The following is a 23540-nucleotide window of genomic DNA, read 5'->3' on the forward strand; positions in this document are numbered from 1 at the left end:
TTAGAAAGACGGCTCAGTGGCTAAGAACACCATCTGCTCACTGGTTAAGAACGCGGGCTTTTGATTCTCAGCACACACATGACCGTTCACAATTGTCTGTAACTCAAGTTTCAGGGGGTTCTGATGTCCTCTTCTGGCTGCCACAGACACTGAATGCATGTGGCACACAGACATCCATGCAGGCAAACACCCAAACACATAAAATAAAATCACACAAAAAGGTGGATAACACGCGATGCTGGCAGGGGAAGATACCCAGAGGCCTGCCGTGAGTATGTCGTAAAGAGATGGGAGAGAAAGAGAAGCGGAAGGGTTTGAGTGTTTTGAAGAGAGGTGGAACTGGAGACTCCAGCGTGGAGAGGAACAGCATGATGTGAGTACCCGCCCCTTCCACCTGAGGCCACCGTGAAGTCCCAGCCCATGAGGGCCATGTCTGGGTCCATAGCCATGCACAAGCAGAGCTCTGTTGATGTCTGTGGCATCCCTGGTCAGGGCTGAGGCCTGAGACGATGTTACTGTCCAAGGGCTGTGCAGAGCTTGGTCCAGCCTCTCACTGGCTGTGGCATTCTGGAGAGCTGCCCCCACCCCTGGGAGAGTGGCCCCTGCTTCTTCCCTGGGCAGCACAGTAGAGCTGGCCCTGATGGCATGAACGTGGGACAGCTGGCCCTGCCACTCATCTGCTGTGCAGTGGCTCAGGCACAGGAGAGAGGCCACACTCTCCTCCTTGGTCACTTGCAGCAGGCAGAAGAGCTGGTCCCTGAGTCATGTGAGCTGGACAGCTGTCCCCAACCCCTCACCAGCTGTAGTGCTTGGGAGAACAGGCTCCCTGCTCTGCCACTTGACTGGACAGCAGAGTAGGGGGTGACTCTGGTGGCCTGGGTACAGGTGAGCTGGCCCCCGAGGGTATGAAAGCCAGAGAGCTGGCCCTGCTCCTTGCCAGATGCTGGCATTGGGTGAGCTGGCTGGGGCAGTGCTAGGGAGCTTGCGCTGGGGATGTGGACTGGGGAAGAGTTGGCAGTCTGGCCAACTCAGCTACCGCTCAGCCCAGATCCAGGCTTTGAGTTGGCTCACCCCAACATCCACCATGTATGAACTGCTAGAGCTTGTGAAGGGACCAGTCCTGCAGATTTAAAGCTGCAGGAGCTCCATGATACAGGGCAACAACAGGTTATCTGAGAGGAGTCCTGGGGAGAATCCCAGTATTGAGGGTGTAGCAGAAGCCAGAGGCCTCGAACCAGACCAGTGACTCGTTGTAATGAACATCTGCAAGTAAAGCTGTGTGGACAAAAGGGTAGACTGTGGGACACACTGCAGCTTCCACCATGAGATATATATTTTTTATCTTTGCTTTGTCTTGTTATTTCATGCGGAGGTCGCAAGGGCGGTGGGTAGATGGGAAGGGATGGGGAGATGAGTGGATTGGGGTGCATGAGTGTGGCACCCACAAAAAATCAATACAAAGCTCGGATAGAAGGGTGAACAGCTATCGTGTGCACAGAGCTGCTACGATCTAGTAGGAGAAGAGAAAAGCACTAATGACTGCGTCCCGGAAGTGTAAGTCACAGAAGAAATGGAACTGGGCTGTGACGGCACACGCCTTCAATCCCAGCAGATGAAACAGAGGAACCAGAAGCAGCTGAATCTCTGAGTTCAAGACCAGCCTGGTCTACAGAAGTGAGTTCCAGGACAGCCAGGGCTTCACAGAGAAATCCTGTCTCGAAAAACCAAACTCTAAAACATGCGAGCTCATGTGTGTGTGTGTGTGTGTGTGTGTGTGTGTGTGTCTGCATGAGTGTTTTACCTACAAGAATATGTGTGCACCACATGAATATCTGGTATCTGAAGGCATTTGATCCCCTGGGACTGGAGTGACAGAGGCCATGAGCTGCTGTGTAGGTGCTGGAAACAGAACCCGGGTTCTCTCTGCTAGAGGGCCAACTTCTCCTAACCCCTGAGTCACCTCTCCAGTCTCCTCCTTTCTGCATTTTTTAAATCTTAAATGTAATTAGGTTCTTTCTCCCTCCATTCTTCTCCCTCCTACCCTTCCACATCTGACCAATCTCGGCAAATCCACGGCCTCCTCTTCTTTAGCTAATGATGTTAAATATAAATGAGTAAACGCATAGCTATAATCCACTGGATCTATACAGTGTTGTCTGCATGTATATGTTCCTAGAGCTGATCGCTGGGTATTAGATAATTGATCCCAGGGTTCATTCCTGGGGAAAACTAATTCTCCCTCTCTCAAAGTTGTTAATTGCTTGTAGCATCTAGGGGTATGGCCCCGTGAGAGTTCCCCCATCTACCCATGGGCTGTCAACTGTTGGAATCCTTTAGACCATCTTTAGGCAGCCATGTTGCTGAGATCTCAGGGGCATAGCTTTTCTGACATAGCTAGAAGGCACAGTCTCACAGCAGACGTCCTGAGTCTACAGCTCTTACATCCTTTTCAACTCCTCTTCTGCGATATCCCCTGAGCCTTGGATGCAGAATCTGTGCTGGTGTAAATGTCAGTCATGCTGGCCATGTTTGCATAGGTCTGGGGCATTCTCAAAGAAAAATGACTCTCCCTTGCCCAACAGCAGTTAGCAATCAATAAATAGGTCCTCTGTGCCCAGTGCAGCCCCTTCTAGATCCAGGCTGGAATGTAACTGGTTTGACCTTGTGCTGCTGTGAGTTCACGTGAACAACAACCAGGCTTCTCAGCACCTCTCCCTCCCTCCAGGTCTTACATTCTTCCCACCCCTTCTTCCTTGCTTCCCAAGCTTGGTGGAGGTAGAGTGACTTTTTTTTTTTTTTTTAAAACAGGGTGTGAGAACAAACACCCATAGAACATTCTAGATGGAGGGCTTTGGGACTCTACAGTGTAGGCCCAGTTACTTCAGAGGCTGTTGGCAACAGCTTTCTCCCGTGCCTCCCAAGCTCTGTAGGCAAGACCAGACACATCCAAGAAACACTGTTTTCGCCCAAAGACTCCCCACACTTCCTCACTACCTTGCAGATCAGCCCCCCAGGGCGTTCCCCTGGGCCAGCCTTCACTCGGGCCCATCTCCTCTCACCACAGGCCTCTCCACAAACCCACTCAGATATGCACTAATGCCATTATCTTCCCGAAATTAAAATCAAGCCTCAACCTATAATGTTTCACGGAGAGGGAATTGGGGTTATATATTCCTGCGTTGAGCCGTATTCTATTTCAGTCATAGCATTTAATTATGATTGGTATGTTAGTGCCCACCGGAGCATAACAAATTGTCATTATGTTATTCTGCTGAGTCTAATTTAATTGGCAAGTTGTCACAAAAGCAATTATCCATCATTTATTTTGTTGCCACAACCACATCTCGAAGAGCACCTGCTGTCTGCAAGGAGAGATGTGCCACAGTCTCTCAGCCCTGGATCCAGGCCACTTATCTGACACAAAGACATCGCTTCCCCTCTGATTTAAAAATATGTTCTTCATTTCCTGCTGCGGTCTCATGCATCCTCTGGGGTGGGGGTGGGAGGAAGCCTCAAAGTGCCAAAGGAAATTCACGGGCTGTGAAGTCGCCTGAGGCCTCACAGGGAGGCAGGAGGCCTGTGGGATGCTGTCAGGGTGTGTGTGGAGGGCAGGGAAAGGGAGCTGTCCGGGGTCTGACTGGCTCTGTTTAGGCAGCCACTTGAGGGGTGATTTATAATATTGGCTCTTCTGTCTTCCTTTGACATACCCCGTACTCACTCCCTAGGGAACGGGGACTGTTTTGGGCATTTCCCAGAGGGAAAACTTGAACCCCTAGAACCAAAGGCCCCAAGTCACAAGGGACGTTTGAGGTTAGTACCAAGAACTGGTAAAGATTTCTGAATTCCAGAATTCTCCTGATCGGATGCTCACTAGCAGAGCCTGGTGGTTAACAGACATGCCCGAGTCCCAGACTGTTCAGGGACGGTCTTCTGTCCACAGAGCTCAGTTTCATACGCCCTATTTTATCATGTCAAGCTGAGGCAGAGTAGAAACCAAAGGAAGGAAGGGAGGAAAGGAGGAAGGGAGGGAGGGAGGGAGGGAGGGAGGAAAGAAGGAAGGAAGGAAGGAAGTAAGGAAGGAAGGAAGGAAGGAAGAAAAAAGGCCAAGGGCAGGTCATTAGATGTCATTCATGATAGAGCCTGGCACAGTGATGCCCAGTCTCCCCGAAGCCTTTGCTTGCAGACCTTTTAAGAGCCTGTTACCCCCACTCCCACAGACCCACCTGTCCACTGTTTTGAGCAGTGTCTCCCAACATCTGCACTGCGAGGCTCCTGAGAGACAGACAGGGGAGCCAAGTTGTCACGGGGATGTTTCGTTTTCCCTGAAACTGAGAAGCCCTCAGGGAGGGTAAAGCCTTGGGTTGGTTTGTTCTCTATAGATTAGAAGCAGGTGGAAAGAAATTAGCCATCTTATCCTCACTTCTGGAATGTTCTTATTAGCCCAGTCAACAAGGGACTCATTAAAAACAAAAGCCCCAAACAAACAAGAAACCCAAACTCCAACTAAAACAGAGAGAAACAAAAAAGAAAGCTAAAACTGCTAAGGAAAGGAAGGAAAAAAAATAAAGTCAGGTCTTTAAATAAACCAGCTCCTCCCCCTGGGTCAGACCAGCTCCTCCCCCTGGGTCAGACCAGCTCCTCCCTCTGGGTCAGACCAGCTCCTCCCCCTGGGTCAGACCAGCTCCTCCCCCTGGGTCAGACCAGCTCCTCCCCCTGGGTCAGACCAGCTCCTCCCCCTGGGTCAGACCAGCTCCTCCCCCTGGGTCAGACCAGCTCCTCCCCCTGGGTCAGTCACAGCAATTCCCAGGCTCACTATTTAGGAGCACTGGAAAGTTACAGCTTCCTCAACACAGGCAGACTGGACCGTCTCTTGCGATTCTTAAAAAAAAAAAAAAAAAAAAAAGCTCTCGATGCAGTCCCTGATAAAATTAACTAGGGGTGTGTCAGGTTGCTCCCTCTTGCATCAGTATTGTCCCTAAGGAACCTTCCTTGTGACCACGAAGTCCGTCCTGCCCCACCAGCATGGTGACCCGGACCTTTGCTCTTTGAGGGACGCCGGACGCCTCCCTCAAGTCTGAGGGGTTAGAACTTTAGAGTTTCTATGGAGCAGGGACAAGTTCAGGGCTCAGGGACGGGCTGTGCATGAGGCTCTCTGATCCACCCCCTAACCCGCATGGGCCCGAGCTCGTCAGAAAGTGAGACGCCAGCTTGCATGAATCACGAATGAGCTCACGGGCTCAGACTCTGAAAAGTAAGCTGGCTAAGTGGGTGAAGGACCATAAAAACACCTCGCATCATTCTTGACCCGGGAATCCCACTCGCATAAGCAAATTGCTTGGAACACAGAAGGAAGCCTTGTCCTCTGGCTTTATTTATATAGCGAGAGCAGAGGCTGTGAAGAACAAAGGCGCTTGGAGCACCAGGCTGTCAGTACAGGCTAATGCTAGACTTTCTTTTGTTTGTTAGCAGGGCTGTTGAGCCTACGTAATTTCCTAATTTCGTTAAGTAAGCATGGGTCGAGCACTTCCATAGCTAGAATCAGGTTTCATGTGGCTGTGAATACATCTGAGACAGAGACATAGAAGTCCCTCCAAAGTTACTGTCCAACTGCTCCTGTAAACAAGAACCTTGCCTTCAAGACTGGGGAGGTAGCTCAGAAGTAGAGCACTTGCCTACCACGTGTGCAGAACAACCTAGATTCCGAACACCAAGCACCACAAAAACAAATTACTTCCAACTTTGTGGCTTGAACAGCAGACATGTATTATCTTAATGGCTTTGTAGGTTAGAGGTGAGGAAGGGTTCTTTCTCACTGGGCTAAAATCAGGGTGTTGACAGGCCCACTATATGTTCTAAGGGACAATCAATTTCTTTGTCCTTTTAAGCTTCTAGCATCCCTTGACTTGTGGCCTCACTTTCTTTCCACTTCCAAATCCTGTAAGGGCAAGCCAGACTCTTCTCATATACACCACTTGGGTCTTCTTCCATAGTCACACTTCCCTCTGACTCTCCTGCCCACCTTTTCAGGACCCACGTGCTGGTAACTCTGGGCTCAGCAAATCCAATCTGCCCATTTTATTAAGGTCGGTGGATAGGCAGCCATCATTCCCTCTGCAAACCCAATTCCCCTTTGTCTCGTGATTTTGAGGACTCTCGGGGACACGACCAGGGATGGAGGGGGCTGGAGATACACCATTCTTCCAACCACATTCCTGACCCAGAGGCTCACAGTGCAGTGAGAAAGATACATAACATTGTTTTTAGAGTGTGTAACAGAGCGCCACAGGCCGCAGGCTGCATCTGGGAAGCAGACTGCACATCTGTACAGGACGGGGAAGTTTTGTGCTAGAAGCCAGGTGCTGTCAGCTTGGCCTTGCTCCTTGTTCCAGCACAAAGCCACTCTGCTCTGGTCATTTTATTGGCTGTTCCATGTCCTGCTCTTCCCCTCTGCTGTCCCTGATTTGTTTTTTTTGTTTTTTATTTTTTTTTTTGTCTTACTTTCTATCCAAATTCCAAGATCCACATTGTCACATCATCTGTGACCATCCCCTGGACTTTACACGCCCAGCCCTGGGCACCCAGAACACTGGATTCTACTTAAGTGCAATCACTCTCATGTGCTACCGTCTCCGTCTTAGTGTGTTCTTATGTTCTAATCACTCCGAGGTTGGGCACTGTTAGTTATGATCCTGTCACCCCTACAATGTCTATCATAGTAGTACAAACATTTACACTAATAAGAAATGTGCTGTAAAAAGAAAAAGCCTGGTGGTGATGGAGGATGCTTTTGATTCTAGCACTCAGGAGGCAGAAGCAGGTGGATCTCTGTGAGTTTGAGGCCAGCCTGACCTACAAAGTGAGTTCCAGGACTGCCAGGGCTGTTACAGAGGGAAACCCAGTTTCAAAAAAAACAAAAAACAAAACAACAACAACAACAAAAAAACCCAAAAAACCAAATAAACAAAAAAACCACCATAAATAAATAAATAAGAATAGAAATAAAAGTAAAAATATGGGGGCTAGAGAGATGGCCCAGGGCTGAGAATGACTACTACTGTCCTCTTGTAGAGGACCTGAGTTGGGTTCCTCACACCCTTATCAGGCAAGGAACAACTGCTTGTATCTCCAGCTCTAGAGGAGGCAACGCCATCTTCTGGCCTTTGTGGGTCCCTCCACCCATACACAGACACACACACACATACTTCAAAATAATGGCATAAAATATTATGGGGATGTATGGCACACATAAATGAGTTAAGGGATTAGATCTTGGGCTAGAAACTTCTCTGAAGGAGAGGGAGGTTGGAGAGGTGCTGTCTGCTGCCCATGCTGATGCTCACGGTCTGGTCTCCCAGCACAAACGCAATGCTCTTGTCATCTGAGTCTCTGCCCTGCTCCTCAGTGACCCACCTGCCTTTCCCAGTTGGACATCTTTGCCCATTCAGTTGGGAAAAAAAAAAAAAAAGAATAGTCAAAACTGACATCCACCAGTCACGCTGACAGGGGAGGGACAAAAATGAGCAAGCCTCATGAAGACAGAGGACTAACAACAATCTGTCTGACAGACAAGGCAGCGTGTCCCTAATATATAAACTGTGAAGAGAAAGCTTTTAAGAAACAGACAGAGACATGGAAAAACATTTTACAGATGACTGAATATGAGCGGCCAATAAGCGCGTGAGAGGCACGCAACCAGGGAAACGGAAAAGAAAACAACAATTAACACTATTCTCACTTATCAGATAGGGAAAAATTAAAGAGAGGAGACAGATAACACCCGGTGTTGAGCAGCCAGCGAGTAAACAGGACTCTGATACACAGCTAATGCAGACGTGGAATGCTAATACTTCTGGGAAAGCAGTCTCAAGGTGACAACTAATATCAAATCAACACTCTTTAAAAAGCAGATTATGTTTATTCTTAAAATTATGTGTGTGTGTGTGTTTACTGTGTGAATATGTGCGCCTGCGTATCCGTGCCTGTGGAGGCAGATCCCCTGGAGCTGGGGTGCCAGGTGGTTGTGGGTCATTCAATGTGGGTGGATGCTGGGAACCAAACCTGGGTCATTTTAGGTACAGCAAGTGCCTCTTAGCCACTGAGCCATGACTCCAGGACTGTGACCACATCTTTATCCCCCAAACATGACATTTGTTGATGTCCTATAAGAATAATTGACCTCAATATGCAGTTATCACATGTGTAAATATGCACACACAACACTGTTTGATGAAGAGCTCTTCCCTGCATCAAGACAGGCTGTCTGCATTGTTTAGTGAGTGGGGAGGGAGTGTTAGCATCTTTGTTAAAGCAACCCCTGAAAGCACCAACTTTGAAGGGGGCCTTTGGCACCGGCATTTCTCGGAAGTCATTCAGCTAAGCGTGCAGTCTCTGACATTGCTGGAGCGGGCTGTCATGAGGGAATCACAAGTGTCCTCAGACCCCTGCTAGAAAACTGTCACAAGGGTGCACTAACATAAAAGAGACGAGGCGGCTGGGTGAATTATATAACATATATGCACACACCATAGGCAGCTATGGAGGCACCGAAGTCAGGGTTGTGCTGACCTGGTGGAATCCCCACAAAAGTGTGGCATGATGCCATGTAGCAAAAGCAAAAGGCAGGGGACAAAGGCAGTGTGCTACAGCATTTGAGAGGGAGGGACAGATTTATATAGAGGGAGGCTGGGTACTAGTAAGTGACCTCAAAGTAGAGAAGGCAGACTGAGGCAGAAGGATTGCTGTCTTCAGCTTCAGCTACAAAGTATACGATTCTCTTTCTTTCTTCTTTCTTTTCTCTTTCTCTCTTACTTCCTTCTTTCTTTCTCTCTTCCTTTCTTTTTAAGACAAAGTTTCTCTGTGTAGCTCTGGCTGTCTTAGAACTTGTACTGCATGCAGTCCAGGCTGGCCTGGAACTCGGAGATCCATCTGCCTCTGGTATGTGCCACCATGCCTTGTTTTAGAGTATGATCCTATTTTTTTTTTGCGGGGGGGGGGGGGTTTCGAGACAGGGTTTTTCTGTGTAGCCCTGGCTGTCCTGGAACTTACTTTGTAGACCAGGCTGGCCTCGAACTCAGAAATCCACCTACCTCTGCCTCCTGAGTGCTGGGATTAAAGGCGTGTGCCATCAAGCCCAGCATATGATCCTATTTTAACATAATATAATATGTATGACATAACAAAACATAACACAACAACATTCTAGAGGGCTGAAGGCTTGGATTGGTGCAATGGGAGATATAAACTTGAAGAGCTCTGCTTGGGAGTTGGTGAGATGGCTGCTTGGGTGGCGGTGCTTGCTGCGTGGGTAGGGGTGCTTGCTGCTGAGACTGACAACCTGCATTTAAACCCTAGAGCCCACGTTGCTGGAAGGGAAAACTAGCTTCTGTGAATTGTTCTCAGTGTTCATGTTCATGCTGGGGTGCACCACACACACCACACCACACAACCAAAAAAAAAAAAAAAACCCTTGCTGGACCTGGTGGCATAAAACTTTCATGCCAGCACTCATGTGACAAAGCAAGAAGATGTCTGTGTGTTCCAGGACAGCCTGATCTGCGTAGGGAGTTCCATGCCAGCCAGGGCTACACAGTGAGACTCTGTCTCTAAACAAACAAACAAAAAAACCACAACCAACCAAAGCCCCTGTATTGGGCTGGGGAGACGGTTCGGCATGCAAAACCCTTGATTTGGAATCCCAGTCTCCATGTAAAATCAGACACAGTAGTGCACATCTGTAACCCTAGACTGTCTCCACATGGGTACAGTCACACACACACACACACACACACACACACACACACACACACACACACACCTTCGCGCGCGCGCACACACACGCACAGAGATTTAAACATGCCATATTCTTTGACTGGTTATAATGAGCATGTGCTACATCTGCCATTACAAATATTAATAACGTAAGGAGAAAGGATGGGGACAGAGTTCATGCGGTCCTTGTGTTAAGGAGGTGAGGAAGGAGTGAGGCCCTGCCTGAACTCAAGCCTGTTTGTCCCTCAGTTGAGCTAATTAAACAAAAGTGACATGGCTTTCATTTCCTTGGTTAAATGGGTTCAGATCCTGGGATTAAAGACAGAGTCATTTACATATGGAGTGACCCTTCCCTTATTCCCATGGCCTCTCATAATAAATTAATTAGAGTCATTCAGTGGCAGCCCGCCTTCCCGGGGGCTGGTTTCTCTTTGGTGCACACATTGTCTGAACCCATGTTGTTAGTTAGCCTCTTTGTGCTTGGGTGGTAGGGTGAGCCCAGTCACATCCATGGCGTTCAGAAAGCACGCGAGCTCCTTTTCCCAGTCTCCCCAGTGGAAAACATCTGTCTTGTTACTGGGAAAGGAGAATACCTAACATTCTGTCTCTCAGCTCCCGCTTCTCAACTACACTGGGGAAATCCTTTCTTCTGAGCCCCAGCTACTCCGGAGGTCACAGTCCCACGGTCACCATGGCAACTCCCTTCAGGGTATGACCGAGGGGGCTGAGGAAAAAAGAGTCAGAGACTTACCAGGGGGCCTCAGGAGAAAGCCACTTTCACAAGGAGGGATTTGAAAGTCTCAATTATTGGGTTGGTACTCCGGCTACTGCTGTATGTGGGATATGTTATTTCTGGAAATTTGCTTTAGGTCTTTTTTTTTTTATTGTAAAATCTCGTAATTTTATTTTAAACGCTTGAGTGGGGCTCTCTGTGTGAAGAACCCCGTTGTGAATTCTTTTGTAAAGTGAATAAAAAACCCTTAAGATTCGTTAAGTGCAAGTGTGGATGTTCAGATTGGAAGTTGTTTTGAAGTTTAGCGTCCAGGTTTGGGGGATTAAAAGTTAAAAGACAGTGTAAGAGTGTGGGTGGTCACTAGAGAGATTATATTTTGAGTTCTGCCAAGAACAGCTCAGGCCACAGTCGAGCCTCTGATCACAGCACCCAGCAGGCAGAAGGAAGAGGGTTATCACAAATCCAAGCCCAGCCTGAGCTACACAGTGTGAGTTGAAGGCCAGCCTGAGCTACACAGTATGAGTTGAAGGCCAGCCTGAGCTATCCAGTTAACTCCAGGCTGGCAGAGCAAGACCTGGACCTACGATTTCAGCTTTAGAAATCTGGGGCAACAGATCTGCAGGACGGAGAAACAGAATAAGAAAGGAGGAGAAGCAGGCTTCCTCCCTGAGACAGTGCCACCCCTGAGGAGCTGTGGGGCCCAAACACCTCAGCGTTTACCGCCAAGGAGCTGGGCTTTTTCTAATCTCCGATTCACCTTGGCTTGGCTCTAGTTGCCCAAGGGAAAGTGTAATATTCCCAAAGCAAAACAGCTTCAGCGCCCAGAGGCTGTGTTCTGAAAATCACCCTAAACAGGGCTAGTGAGTACACAGAGGGGCCCAGCCTGCAGTGCTGGGGAGAGGAAGCCAGAGTCCAAAGGGATTTTAATGACGTCACCACAGATGCCAAATAAGGTAAACAGTGGCTCTTGTTTACAGGCTCCACCACATGAGGTTAGCTTCCCTGAGAAGCCATCCAGAAGGGAGTTGGAGGAGAGAGAGGGTGATACACTTAGGTATATGCAGCTTGGTTCAAAAGGCTAGTGGAGCCGCGCGTGCTAGTGCACGCCTTTAATCCCAGCAATCGGGAGGATTTCTGAGTTCGAGGCCAGCCTGGTCTACAAAGTGAGTTCCAGGACAGCCAGGGCTACACAGAGAAACCCTGTCTCAAAAAACCAAAAAAAAAAAAAAAAAAAAAAAAAAAAGGCTAGTGGATGAGCCATTGTCCCAGGTCTGGACTATAGGAGACATCTGATAAGTATCTATGGGTGAGTGCTTGGCTTCAATAACAGGCACCTGTTGGGACAGTTACACTGTCACCAGCCCTAAATTTACATTTCACAGTTTCAGAATTTGTCCCTTTGTTTTCACGGTTTTTTTATGGGGAGGGGGCTTTTTTGAGTCGGAGTTTCTTTTTGTGTAGCCTGGCTGTCATAGAACTTGCTCTAGGGACCAGGCTGGCCTCAAACTCAGAGTTCCACTCACCTCTGCCTCCAAAGTGCTAGGATTAAAGTTGTGCACTACCACCGTCCAGCTCATCTCTGTGTCTTAAGGCCTGTCATCCAATCACCATTGTAAGAAATTTACAGAATGCTACTTCAAGTGAATCCATGTGAACATTTATAAGACACCAGGAAATGGTAGACCCTGCCTAGATATGTCTGGATTTTTAAAAGAACTGATTCTGTTTTGTTTAAATATGGTCATCTTAGATTGGAGAGGCAGCTCAGTGGTTAAGTACATTTGCTGCTCTTTCAGAGAACCAGGAATCAGTTCCCAGCACCCACAGACAGTCTCAGATAGAATCATCTATAATTCCAATTCCAAAGGATGTTCTGATCTTGGCAGGTGCTCGGCACACATATGGTACACGTATATACATGCAGGCAAAACACTCATATACTTAAAAAAATCTTTTTAAAAAGCATGGTAGACTTGTGATGCTTGTTACAGAGTATAAGGTGAGATAGGCGGTGGTGTGCACACCTTTAATCCCAGCACTCGGCAGGCAGAAGCAGGTGGATCTCTGTGAATTGTAGGCCAACCTGAACTCTGCAAAATGAGTTCCAGGACAGCCAGGGCCACACAGAGAAACTCTGTCACAAACAAACATACAAACAAACAAATGACTTTAAGGCTAGAGATATATCTCAGTGTAGGACACTTCTGTAGCTTGTATGAGGCCCTAGATTCAATTCCCATTCCCAGTTCCACTTTGTCCTCAAAGATGTTATCATATATTTGTGTGTGTATATATGTACATATATATGTGTATATATATGTATATATATGTATTCACACACAATTATACACATACACACACACATATGATCTCAATGTGGTCTGGCTAGCCTGGAACTCCCTATGAAAGTCAGGCTGGCCTTGGGCACAGAGCTCCACCTGTCTCTGCCTCTCAAATGCTAAGATTAAAGGTGTACATTATCATATCTGGCAGGTTTATATATTTTTAGTTACATTTATGTATGTATTTATTCATTTACTTATTTATTTATTTATTGTGTGTGTGTATGGATATGCATGTGAATTTGTAAAGGATGGAACTATGTAGTATTTGTTGTGAATAATTTGTGGGGAAGGAGAAGACGATCAGCTATGTGCTGGCAATTATTAAAGTTATCGGAATCCTTAGGAGAAGCATACCAGGGTTTATTACCCTCTGAAATGTTTCCCTATAAAATATTAGTTCCCTTGGGACGTGGGAGGCAGAGGCAGACGGGTTATATAGCAAGTTCTTTGTCAGTCCGGGATACATATGAGCCCAGGAATGCATCCGTTACTTCTCTGTTATGAGAAAACACCAAGGCAACATATAGAAGGAAGAGTTTATTTGGGCTTATGGCTCTTAGAAGGATCAGAGTCCTCCACAGCAGGAAGGCGCAGCAGCAGTAGCAGACAAGGCAACAGGAGTAGGAAGCTGAGAGCTCACGTCTTTGAGGTCAACAAGGAAGCAGGTTGAACAAACTGGAAGTGGTTTGGGGCTTTATGCTCTTAAAGCCTGTGACTACTTCCTCCAGCTAGGCCACACCTCCTACACCTTCCCAAACAGCACCATCAAATAAGGACAGAGACTTCCTACCTCTCACTCACCTAGCCAGACCCTGACAGAAGGAACCTCCCTACTGTTAAGATACTGGTTCCATCCTGACTCAAGTGTGTCCTTTCTCCAGGGACTGCTGAATAGGGACTTCTGAGCAGTTGCCATTTGGCCTTGCTGTCCTCACCACGCAGGTTTTGGAGTATTTCCACAGACCTGAAGGGAGTGGTTTCTTATCAAATTCCACCACTCCCCACCCCCACCCCACCCTCACCCCCATCCTCTATCTTCCACCCCTGCCCAGCCCTGCTTAGGATTTCACTCTGTGGTCCTTCTCTAGCTGCATCCTGCAGGCTGCTGGGCTGGAACACAGGCGTTGAGACTTTTCATGAAACTACCCAAGACTGTATGACATGCGCACTCCGAGTTGTAGGTGAATTGGGTCATCCAGTGGAAGGTTTTATCTTAAGTTCCTCGGGGTCTTCCTGTGTAAGCGGCACTCTATATTTAGCTGCGTAGACCACGGCTGTTTCTGTGCTGCTAGACAGCGTCCTTTGCTTGCAGTTGAAAGCTAAGACAACGTGAGCATTTGGAGAGAGCAAAGGTGTGTTAATATGCTCCCAGTGGCTGAATCTGAACACCCACAGACGTTTTTGTGGTAAGGAGAAATTTGGAAAAGGTTCATTTCGATACTAATGCAACTTTCTATGGGTGTCTCTACTTTAAAGGCCTACAGTTTTTTTTTTTTCCCATTAGAAAAGTGAAATATGGGCTGGCGAGATGGCTCAGTGGTTAAGAGCGCTGACTGCTCTTCCGAAGGTCCCGAGTTCAAATCCCAGCAACCACATGGTGGCTCTCAACCATCCGTAACGAAATCTGATGCCCTCTTCTGGAGTATCTGAGGACAGCTACTCACATATAATAAATAAATAAATCTTTTTTTAAAATTAAAAAAAAAAGAAAAGTGAAATATTTCATTATCAAAGTCTCTAAAAACACAGAAGAGGGCAGTAGAGATGGCACAGTGGTTAAGAGCACTGGCTGGTCTTCCAGAGGACACAGGTTCAGCTCCTAGCATCCACATGGTGGCTCATAATCATCTATAACTTGAGTTCTAGGGGGCCCAATGCTGTGTTCCTGCCTCTGAAGACACCAGGCATGGTTCAAAAGGCATACATACAGACAAAACACCCAGACACATAAAATAAAATACTAAAAAAAAATAAATAAATGCAGAAGAAGATTAAAAAAGAAAGAAACATAGTCTTCACTCTTTGGTGCCAATTGTTGAAAGGCTTGGGTACCCAAGATTCTAAATTGTCGCTGCTCACTACAGCTGTGACATTCACAGTGTACATAAATCTTAGTGCGACTGTTTTCCAGCCTTATAAAGTGCCTCCCCACACCGTTCCTCACAGGCACGCTGCCAGATGGTTCCTGAGGAAGACCCCTCTGTCTGCCTCTCACTCCTCCCCACAAATGGGCAGATGGGATATTCCCATTTCTCTCTACTATGAATGACACCACCACAGCAAAACCTCGTTTTCTGTGTTTGAAGCGATTTTCTTAGGATTCGACTCCAGACAAAAAAAAAAAACTTTGGATATTTTTAAGGCTCTGGACTCGTTTTGCAAATTTGTCATTTTTACAGGTTTTGCATGAATTCGCACTCCCACAAGAGTTCTGATCTGAGTTTGACTGTAGAGGGAGAGAGCCTGGAGAGATGGCTCAGCAGTTAAGAACACTTGCTGCGGGGCTGGTGAGATGGCTCAGTGGGTAAGAGCACCCGACTGCTCTTCCGAAGGTCAGGAGTTCAAATCCCGGCAACCACATGGTGGCTCACAACCATCCGTAACAAGATCTGACTCCCTCTTCTGGAGTGTCTGAGGACAGCTACAGTGTACTTACAATAAATAAATAAATCTTAAAAAAAAAAATATTTAAAAAAAAAAAAAAAAAACACTTGCTGCTCTTGCAGAGGACCTGAGTTCAGTTCCCAGTGCCCGGTGGGGAAGCTCACAGCCACCTGCCACTCCAGCTCTAGGGATCTGACACCCTCTTCTGGCCCCTGGCCCCTGTGGGGACCTGTGTGTGCGGGAGCACATGAGCACATGCACACACACACACACACACACACACACACACGAATAAAAAATAAGAATTCTCAAGCCGGGCGTGGTGGCACACACCTTTAATCCCAGCACTCGGGAGGCAGAGACAGGCGGATTTCTGAGTTCGAGGCCAGCCTGGTCTACAAAGTGAGTGCCAGGACAGCCAGGGCTGCACAGAGAAACCGTCTCTCAAAAAAAAAAAAGAAAGAAAGAAAGAAAGAAAGAAAGAAAGAAAGAAAGAAAGAAATTTTCCTGGTTTTTAAGTTTTAAACTCTTTGACACATGAAACATTACCCGCCACCCCCATTTAGCCCTCTGGTTCTTTCTGGAAGATGCGGTCAAACCAACTCACGATGCAGTAGAAGCTGATTGTGAGCCCTTGTTCTCATTTCAAACCTCCAGTGGTCACTCTGCCCCTCTCCCCCACGGGGCAGCGCAGCAGTCTGATCTTGCAGCAATTTAGAAATGACTGTTATGGTTTAATATATACGCTGTACTTCCCAGGCTCGATGCTTGGGGAGACTAAGAATTTCCCCAAGAAGCAGAGTAGGCCACACCCCCTTCTGCTTCTGCTTCCTGGTCCACCAAGATGTGAGACATCTCAGTCACATATTCCTGCTGCCACAGCCCTGCCATACCTCTTTCCCATTATGATAGGCCTAATCCTCCTGAAACCAAAACAAACCTGCCTTCCTGAATTTGTTTTTTTTTTTTTTTCGAGATGGTTTATGATAGTAGCAACGTAGAAAGTAGCTAATACCCCAGCTATCCAATTGGGACTTTCAGCCGGGTGTGGTGGCGCACGCCTTTAATCCCAGCACTCGGGAGGCAGAGGCAGGCAGATTTCTGAGTGTGAAGCCAGCCTGGTCTACAAAGTTCCAGGACAGCCAGGGCTACACAGAGAAACCCTGTCTCGAAAAACCAAAAACCAAACCAAACCAACTGGGATGTTCCCTGGTTCCTACACCAGTCTGCAGCCATGTTGACTAATTCTGATTCCTTCTAATGTATCCCACTGCAGCTGGATGGACCGGGAGCTCAGTCTACTTACCTGGTCAATGGGTTCACTGTTCTTCTTCTTTAGGATGTGAAATAAAGGTGCTTGCAGGTTAGGACATTTGAATTCCTCCAGGAAGGAGGAAAAACCCGCCCTCACTGGTCCCCTGCTTATTTTGATGTTGAGAGAAAAAGAGCAATGCCAGTATTTACACGCCTCTCTCTGTTGGAAGGTGTGACACAAAGGGAAATAGAGAGGCACACCTGTGAGTCACTAGAACAGAGAAAGACAGGAGCAGGTGTCCACCAAAGCCTGCCAGGGTGGCAGTGCTCTCAGGGGAGGGCCCTCCTGTCATGACTGTATTGTTTCACACACACACACACACACACACACACACACACACACACACACACACACACACAGAGAGAGAGAGAGAGAGAGAGAGAGAGAGAGAGAGAGAGAGAGAGAGATTGGATGTTGATGCTGTGGGCTGAGGAGCAATCTCCAAGTTGAGTTCAACCTACATTGACAAGTGTAATATCCAAAACAAATTCAAGACTACCCAGTACCTTCCCCCTTCAAAAGGACTTTCGAAACTGTACTAGCAGGACAAATACAGAGTCAGATAAAAAGCTGGCTGACTAAACAAATATAGAAACATAGTTTTAATGGTTAAAATTACTAAGCTTCCAAAACAAGATAAACAATTCCCCTGCCCTACCTCACGCTAAAAACCTCAAGGACAGACAAAATGAGAGTCACCCTCTACAAACCAACCAATGTCTAAAAAAGTTATTGGCTACACCAATTAAAATAAGCCAAATTACCCTGGTGCTTATATCTGGTCCTTACAAAAGTATAAAAAGTGTGTTCTTTCTTTGTTCTGGGTCTCTCCTCCGGCCTGCGTGCTGAGAGGGGGTTCCCCAACATGTTGGATAAGCAAAATCCTCATGCGTTTTGTAACGATGGCGGTCTCTGTGCTCTTTGTGTGAGTGAGGGTCTTTTGACAAGCTACAACACAAGGAGTCTTACCGCAAAGGCTCCCTTTGCAGGAGGCTTTCTGGGAGTGGGACAAAGATACAGTGATGGCTTTGTGATGGGAGACAGGCACAAGAGTTCAGGGGTCAGGCTAGGAGGCTGGGAGGTAATAGTAACGTGACACGGGTAGCATGCGTTTACTGTATCCCAGACACTTTCCAGGGGGTGGACTGTTTCTCATTTCGAGGTTCAGCGAGGATGACTACCGTCACCCAGATCTAAGGATGAGAATCAAGACTCACAGAAAGGACGCAGTGAGACTGGTGGGTTAGAGCTGCTAGTGTACTGGGGAGAACACATTGGAGTAGGGATCTGGGGAGAGATGGCTTAGTGGGGAAAGAGGAGAGGCTGAGCTCAGTTTCCAGACCTTATGCAAGAGCTCCGAAGCTCATGGCTGCCATCCCAGCGTTGGGGAGGGAGAGGCTAGAGGATCCTGGGACTTGTTTGTCAGTTGAGGTGAATGGTGAGCTTGAGGGAATGAGAGACTGTGTCTCAGGAGAATAAGGTTGGCGGCAATTGAGAAAGACATACAGCATCTAAGTACTTCAGACTTCTGCATACACACACACACACACACTCACACACACACACTCACACACACACACACGCAGAGAGAGAGACAGAGAGACTGGGAGACAGGGATAGAGACAGAGACAGAGGAACGGGGGGTGGGGAGAGAGAGAGAGAGAGTTGCAAGCACAGGATGAAAAATTAAAGTCTTCTGGGAAGCCAAGTGTCCAATTATTTAGGCTCCAAATCTGGGACTCTAATAAATCTGCACTTGGAGCTCACCCTGCCCTCCAGATACTCCTGACATCACATCTGCATTCAGTCCACTCCTGAGCAGCAATCTTTAACCCCACTCTCCCCAGTGCACCCAGTGCACTCTGCACCAGTGTCTAACCTCAGCTACTGCCTAATTTCCTCTTAGCTGCCTCTGCACTCCGTCCATCTTCCATCTCAGTGCCCCGTAAACACGTCCATTTAGTGTCTAGCCCACTAATGGCAGTGGTGAACTTGTGTGCTTGCCTATTTAGTCAAATGCTCGTCAGGTGGGAGGAGCATGACTCCTTAGGAAGGGAAGAGGCTCTGCGGAGGGAGCGGTTGCTGGGGAAAGGCTGACTTCTTTTCAGGCTTTCTTGCCGGACGCACAATCCCACAGTTCATCATCACATGAAATAGGAAAGGAGATTTGTTCTGAGAAACACTGACCCCTTTGCTCCCAACGTTTTTACAAGGTCAGGTGCATCCCGGGTTTATTTAAGAGTGTTATTAGAAACAGCCAGGACCATCCCAGCCCCAGCTGGCCTCACCGGAATGCTCATTTCTTTGGGCATATCACCGGAACAATGAATGAGAGAGACTGATGAAGGAGAGAGAGAGGTGGTTCCACAAGTGTGTCTCTGCCTCTGTGATGGAGAGAAAGAGAAATCTAATGTGAGAATCCAGAAATGGAAGAAGAAGAAGGCCCAAGCTCTACGTAATCAATATTTACAGTTTTCTTTTAAATTTTTAATCACACCGATTTACTTATTTGTGTGTGCTTGTGTGTGTGTGTGAGTGTGTGTGTGTGTGTGCACACACATGCACCATAATGTGCATGTGGAGGTCAGAGGAGAACCTGTAGGAGTCTGTTCTCACCTTCTACCATGCAGGTCCTGGGAATGAACTCAGGTCGTCAGGCTTGTGGGCAAGCATCTTTACCTAGCAGCCCATGCTCACCAGTTTTGAAAACAAGAAGGCGGAGTCTTTATCTCTATTTCATAGATCATTGGTGATAGGCAAGGCACAGAGTCCTGGAAACATCTCTGGCCTCAGGTCATGGGTGGGACCTCCAGTGTGCACTAACTCACTTCTGCAATTAGTACATTTCCTGAGCAGTTACTGTTCCAGACATCAGACTAGGACGTGTAGATACAGTAGTGAACAGAAACAAAGCCCCTCGATTCCCCGGAGCTTAGTCGGAGGAGACAAAGTATCAGATTTATAATAATATATCCAGGGGTGATGACTGCCATGAAAAACTTCATTCTGTAAAGGGGAAGGAATGGGCTTTGCTCTTTATGTAGAAACATGAATGATATAAGGAAGGAGCCCAGTGAATTCAGAGCCTGGGGTCGTAACATTCAGGAAAGAAAGGAAAAAAGAACAGAGCCCCATATGACAGAATCATGCTGCTAGCTAGGTACATTCCAGCAAAGAAGCCTGGCAGACATGAGCAAGGGTGATGACATCAGAGAAGACACCAAGGGTGTGATCATGGATGGCTCTGTTGAGTGGAAGAACTGTACATTCCAAACATGGAATCTTTGGAAAGTCCACTGGCATGTGGAAATACCAGCAGAGGATTGTGGGTAGAAGCTGGGCGAGCAGCCAGGAGATAGTGGTGGTATGGACTATGTAGAATAGTGGAACAAGAAGCAGGAAGAGTCTAGACACATCTGAAAGGTAAAACGGACTAGATCTGCTGATGTTCCGGTTGAGGGTGTGAAAGAAAGAGACAGTAGGAGATTTACAGTTTGATTGGTGGTTAGTTTTCCTAGCATGCACAAGGCTTTCAGTTAGATCCCCCAACACCACATAGAACCACATGGTGGGGCAGGCCTCTAATGCCAGTTCAAAGCCATCCTCAGCTAGATATCGAGTTTAAGGCTAACCTGGGCTACATGAGAGCTTGTCTTAGAAAGGGGGTGGGGGCAGAAGAAAGGTAGCAAGGAGAGAGGATAGCCACATTGTTTGACCAAGTAACCGCATGTGTGAGGTTGCCACTAATAAGTGGGAACGCAGGGATGAGATGTGAGGAGACATGATGCAATGGTTTGCAGAGATAATTCATTGCTGGAGGAGCCGGGGTGGCTGAGAGGAGCCTAGCTGGAGTGGAGGGCACAGTTCCCTAAGCGGGAAGGGGGCCAAGAGCATCCACTAGTTATGTCAAAACCTTGCTAATGGAGGAGGGATGAGGTTTGCAAACAGAGCTCTGGATGCGCTGTGTACAAGTCATGGTGACTTTAAAGAGGGCAGGTGGAGTGCTGTGGGCACCAACACCTGGTCTATCAAACTTGAGAGCTGACAGAAGACACCATGTAGCCTTTCACTGAGTCGGCTGTTGACATTTGGGGTGGGCGGGCGCTCCCTGGAGGAGCATTTCGTGCAGTTGCTTTTTTTTGGTAAGGAGATACTTCAGCATATTTGTAGCCCAAAGAGTAATTCATCAACCAGGGGTCAGGTGGGGATTGGTAGCATGGGAAGCGTGGGACAAAAGGTCCTGGGCCATAACTTTCTCCCTGTCTTTATTGTAGAGCTCTGAGCATTGATCAATGTGTTTAGTAATTGTTTATGGTTGATGTTTTGTGAATGTCTCTGGCATTTATTTCCCCCTTTAGGCAACGTTGTTTTCCTCAAATGTGCCCATGGAACTAGACCAGATCCATTTAATGATGAAAGCGCCTTGGAAAAGCAAATCCCCTGACTTGGGTCCACGAGCCCTAGTTAGCTCTTATCACTCATTTGTAGGGGTGTCAGGCGAATCGATACCAGAGAGTTGCTGTTATTGAAAGCTCAGTGTGCGTTTTACATGAATTATCTCTGTAAACCATTGCTGTGATGTATGCGCTATTGATTATCTCAGTTTAATGAAGAAACCCGTTTTCAGAGGTTAAACCGCATGCCCAAGTCTGAGGGTAGTGCGCGGTGGAGCCATGGCTTCAAACCAGACCGCGTCTTTTAATCGAGGTGCCTTAGAGAGCTACTCCACGCCCCCTAGACGGACTGTTACGCCCAAACTGTCGCCACAGGCAGATGTTAGCACAGAGAGTCTGAACCTTTTTTTCCCTGCCAGGTTGAGCCAGGCAGTGTGTCCTGAGGTGGAAACTCTCTGAATGACAAACCTACAGTCCCTTCTCTGGGTGTCCCCTCCGCCCCATCTTTGTCCCTCATCCCTCATTCGGGCTGTGTGGTACCAGCTGGGCTTGGGCAGCAGGGGGCGCTCTCTCGCCACGAGAGGCCGAGCAATGAGGTCTCGCTCTAGGCTGGAGAGAGACTGACTCCCCAGCTCCCAGCCTCAGCTCCTGTATTCTTGTGGCTAGCAAAGCTACCTCATAGAATCAGAAGATTCTGCGAAGGTTTATGAGAAATCTATGCTCTGGTGGAAGGGTGTTAGGGTGGCATGAGATAGAGGTAGGAAGCTCCAGCTCTTGGGTTGGGTGTTGACATTAAAATAGGGGGATTCCAAGAGGGTCACCAAGCTCAAGGCCTAGCCTCGGCCAGGACTCCTAGGTACTGGGCTGGGGAAGGAATTTGGTGAACCTGAGGTCAGGCAGGCACTGAACAAACACCTACTTTTCTTTTAAAGTTCCTGTCTGAGCTGATTTCTTTCTAAGACTTCCTGCTCTAGGGACCACTGAGATACTGATTTGGGGTTGGAAAAGCAGCTTCCTGCCCTTGCTGGGATACAAAAAAGAGAGATGTGAACCTCGACTTTAGACCAAAGGACTCAGAAGCAGATGTCGTTACTCAGGGCCCACCCTCCTCTGCTCCTTTCCCAAGGCACCACTGGCCATTCGCTACTCTTGTGTGCTAAGGAGCAACTGTCCCTAGGGAAGGCCAGAAGCGAAGGGCAGCCATGTGATGGGCGCCTGAGTCCTGGTGCCACCACAGCTGTCATCTGCATGTGACTGCTTGAGGCCTGGCCAGAGGCACTCCAGGCCACAGAGGGAGAGCCAGGGACACAGCTGCTCCTGCCGAGAGCTCAGCAGTCTGCATCTCTCAGATCTATAATACCAAGCCAGGAAGCAAAGCTAGAGGGAGCCGGAAGGACCAGAGCGCCCCCTGCCCCCCCCCCGCGCCCCCAGGCCCCGCCCCCGCGAACCCCCCCCCGCCCCCTGCGACCCCACCCCCCTACCCCGTGCCTCTCTAAAGCATCCAGAACTGACTCAGCTGCATCAGACTGTGCCCTGTGTCCTGTTGGCATGTCCCCATGCTTCGTCCCTGGAGTGAACTACAACCTGGGACTTCCAGAGGCGGCTATGGTTAGGCAGGGAGCAGCCAGTGTTCTGGAGTAGACCCAGACATAAACCTAATTCTTGATTTGAGAACAGTGGCTCCTCTGAACTGGCTTGATAATGTGTTACCAGCCGGGGCGAGTCAGCCATAGAGGGGCCTGGCAATCCTTCTGCCCTGCAGATTCTTTGACTCCTTCTTTTCTTTCTGTTGCTTTTGTTTGCCTAGTTGAGACAGGACCTCACTATGAAGCCCAGGCTAGGCTTGAGTGAGATCCCTCTGCCTCAGCCCTGCAGGGTGCTGGATCCGGGAATGTGCAGGCTCCTTACTGTTTGGAAGGAGGAATTCTGCAGGGCTCAGAGCCGCAGGTGTTCCATCCACCCTTCAGCTGCACTTCCTGTGGATGAGACCCAGAGAAATGGGAAGATCAACTGGGCAGCAAGTGACAATCACCTACTGAATGTAAGAAATGGAGCCCTGGAGGGGCTTTGTCCTGTTGCTGAAGAGAGGCAACCTGGATTCATGGGACTCCAGGATGGGGGATGGGCAGTTTCAGTGTCGGTGGAAGAGAGGTTGGTTTCTCTGTGATAGAAATGCATGGCTCCAGCAGTGGCTGCTGTCCTGTCCTGCTTGGCTCAGGGGGGCTGCACTGCTGCAGTAGGCATGGGACAGACACTGTATTCCAGTCGTTCCTTGAAGGCTTGAATGCATCAGATTTGGGGTGGCGGGTGGGAGTGGGGGGACAGTGTCCTGTTTTGTTTGGGAAACATACAAGAGCCACTATTCTTTCTGAGTGATTCTA

At 48.1% G+C, this 23540-nt stretch overlaps 1 long non-coding RNA gene across 3 annotated transcripts in view; it reads left to right on the forward strand.

The window, feature by feature from the left end:
• Positions 1-262: 262 nt before the first annotated feature.
• Gm38534 overlaps positions 263-23540 on the forward strand; it is a 28374-nt gene continuing 5096 nt past the window's right edge. For 2 of the 3 annotated variants that reach the window (XR_003949760.1, XR_001780288.2), the window contains exon 1: positions 22646-23200. This is a non-coding gene — a long non-coding RNA (predicted gene, 38534). Of the gene's footprint in view, positions 374-22645; positions 23201-23540 lie in introns of those variants that run through there. The other variant, XR_001780289.2, reaches the window with a different exon arrangement.

Source organism: Mus musculus, chromosome 11 (genome assembly GCF_000001635.26).
Source record: "Mus musculus strain C57BL/6J chromosome 11, GRCm38.p6 C57BL/6J".
Taxonomy (NCBI): Eukaryota; Metazoa; Chordata; class Mammalia; order Rodentia; family Muridae; genus Mus; species Mus musculus.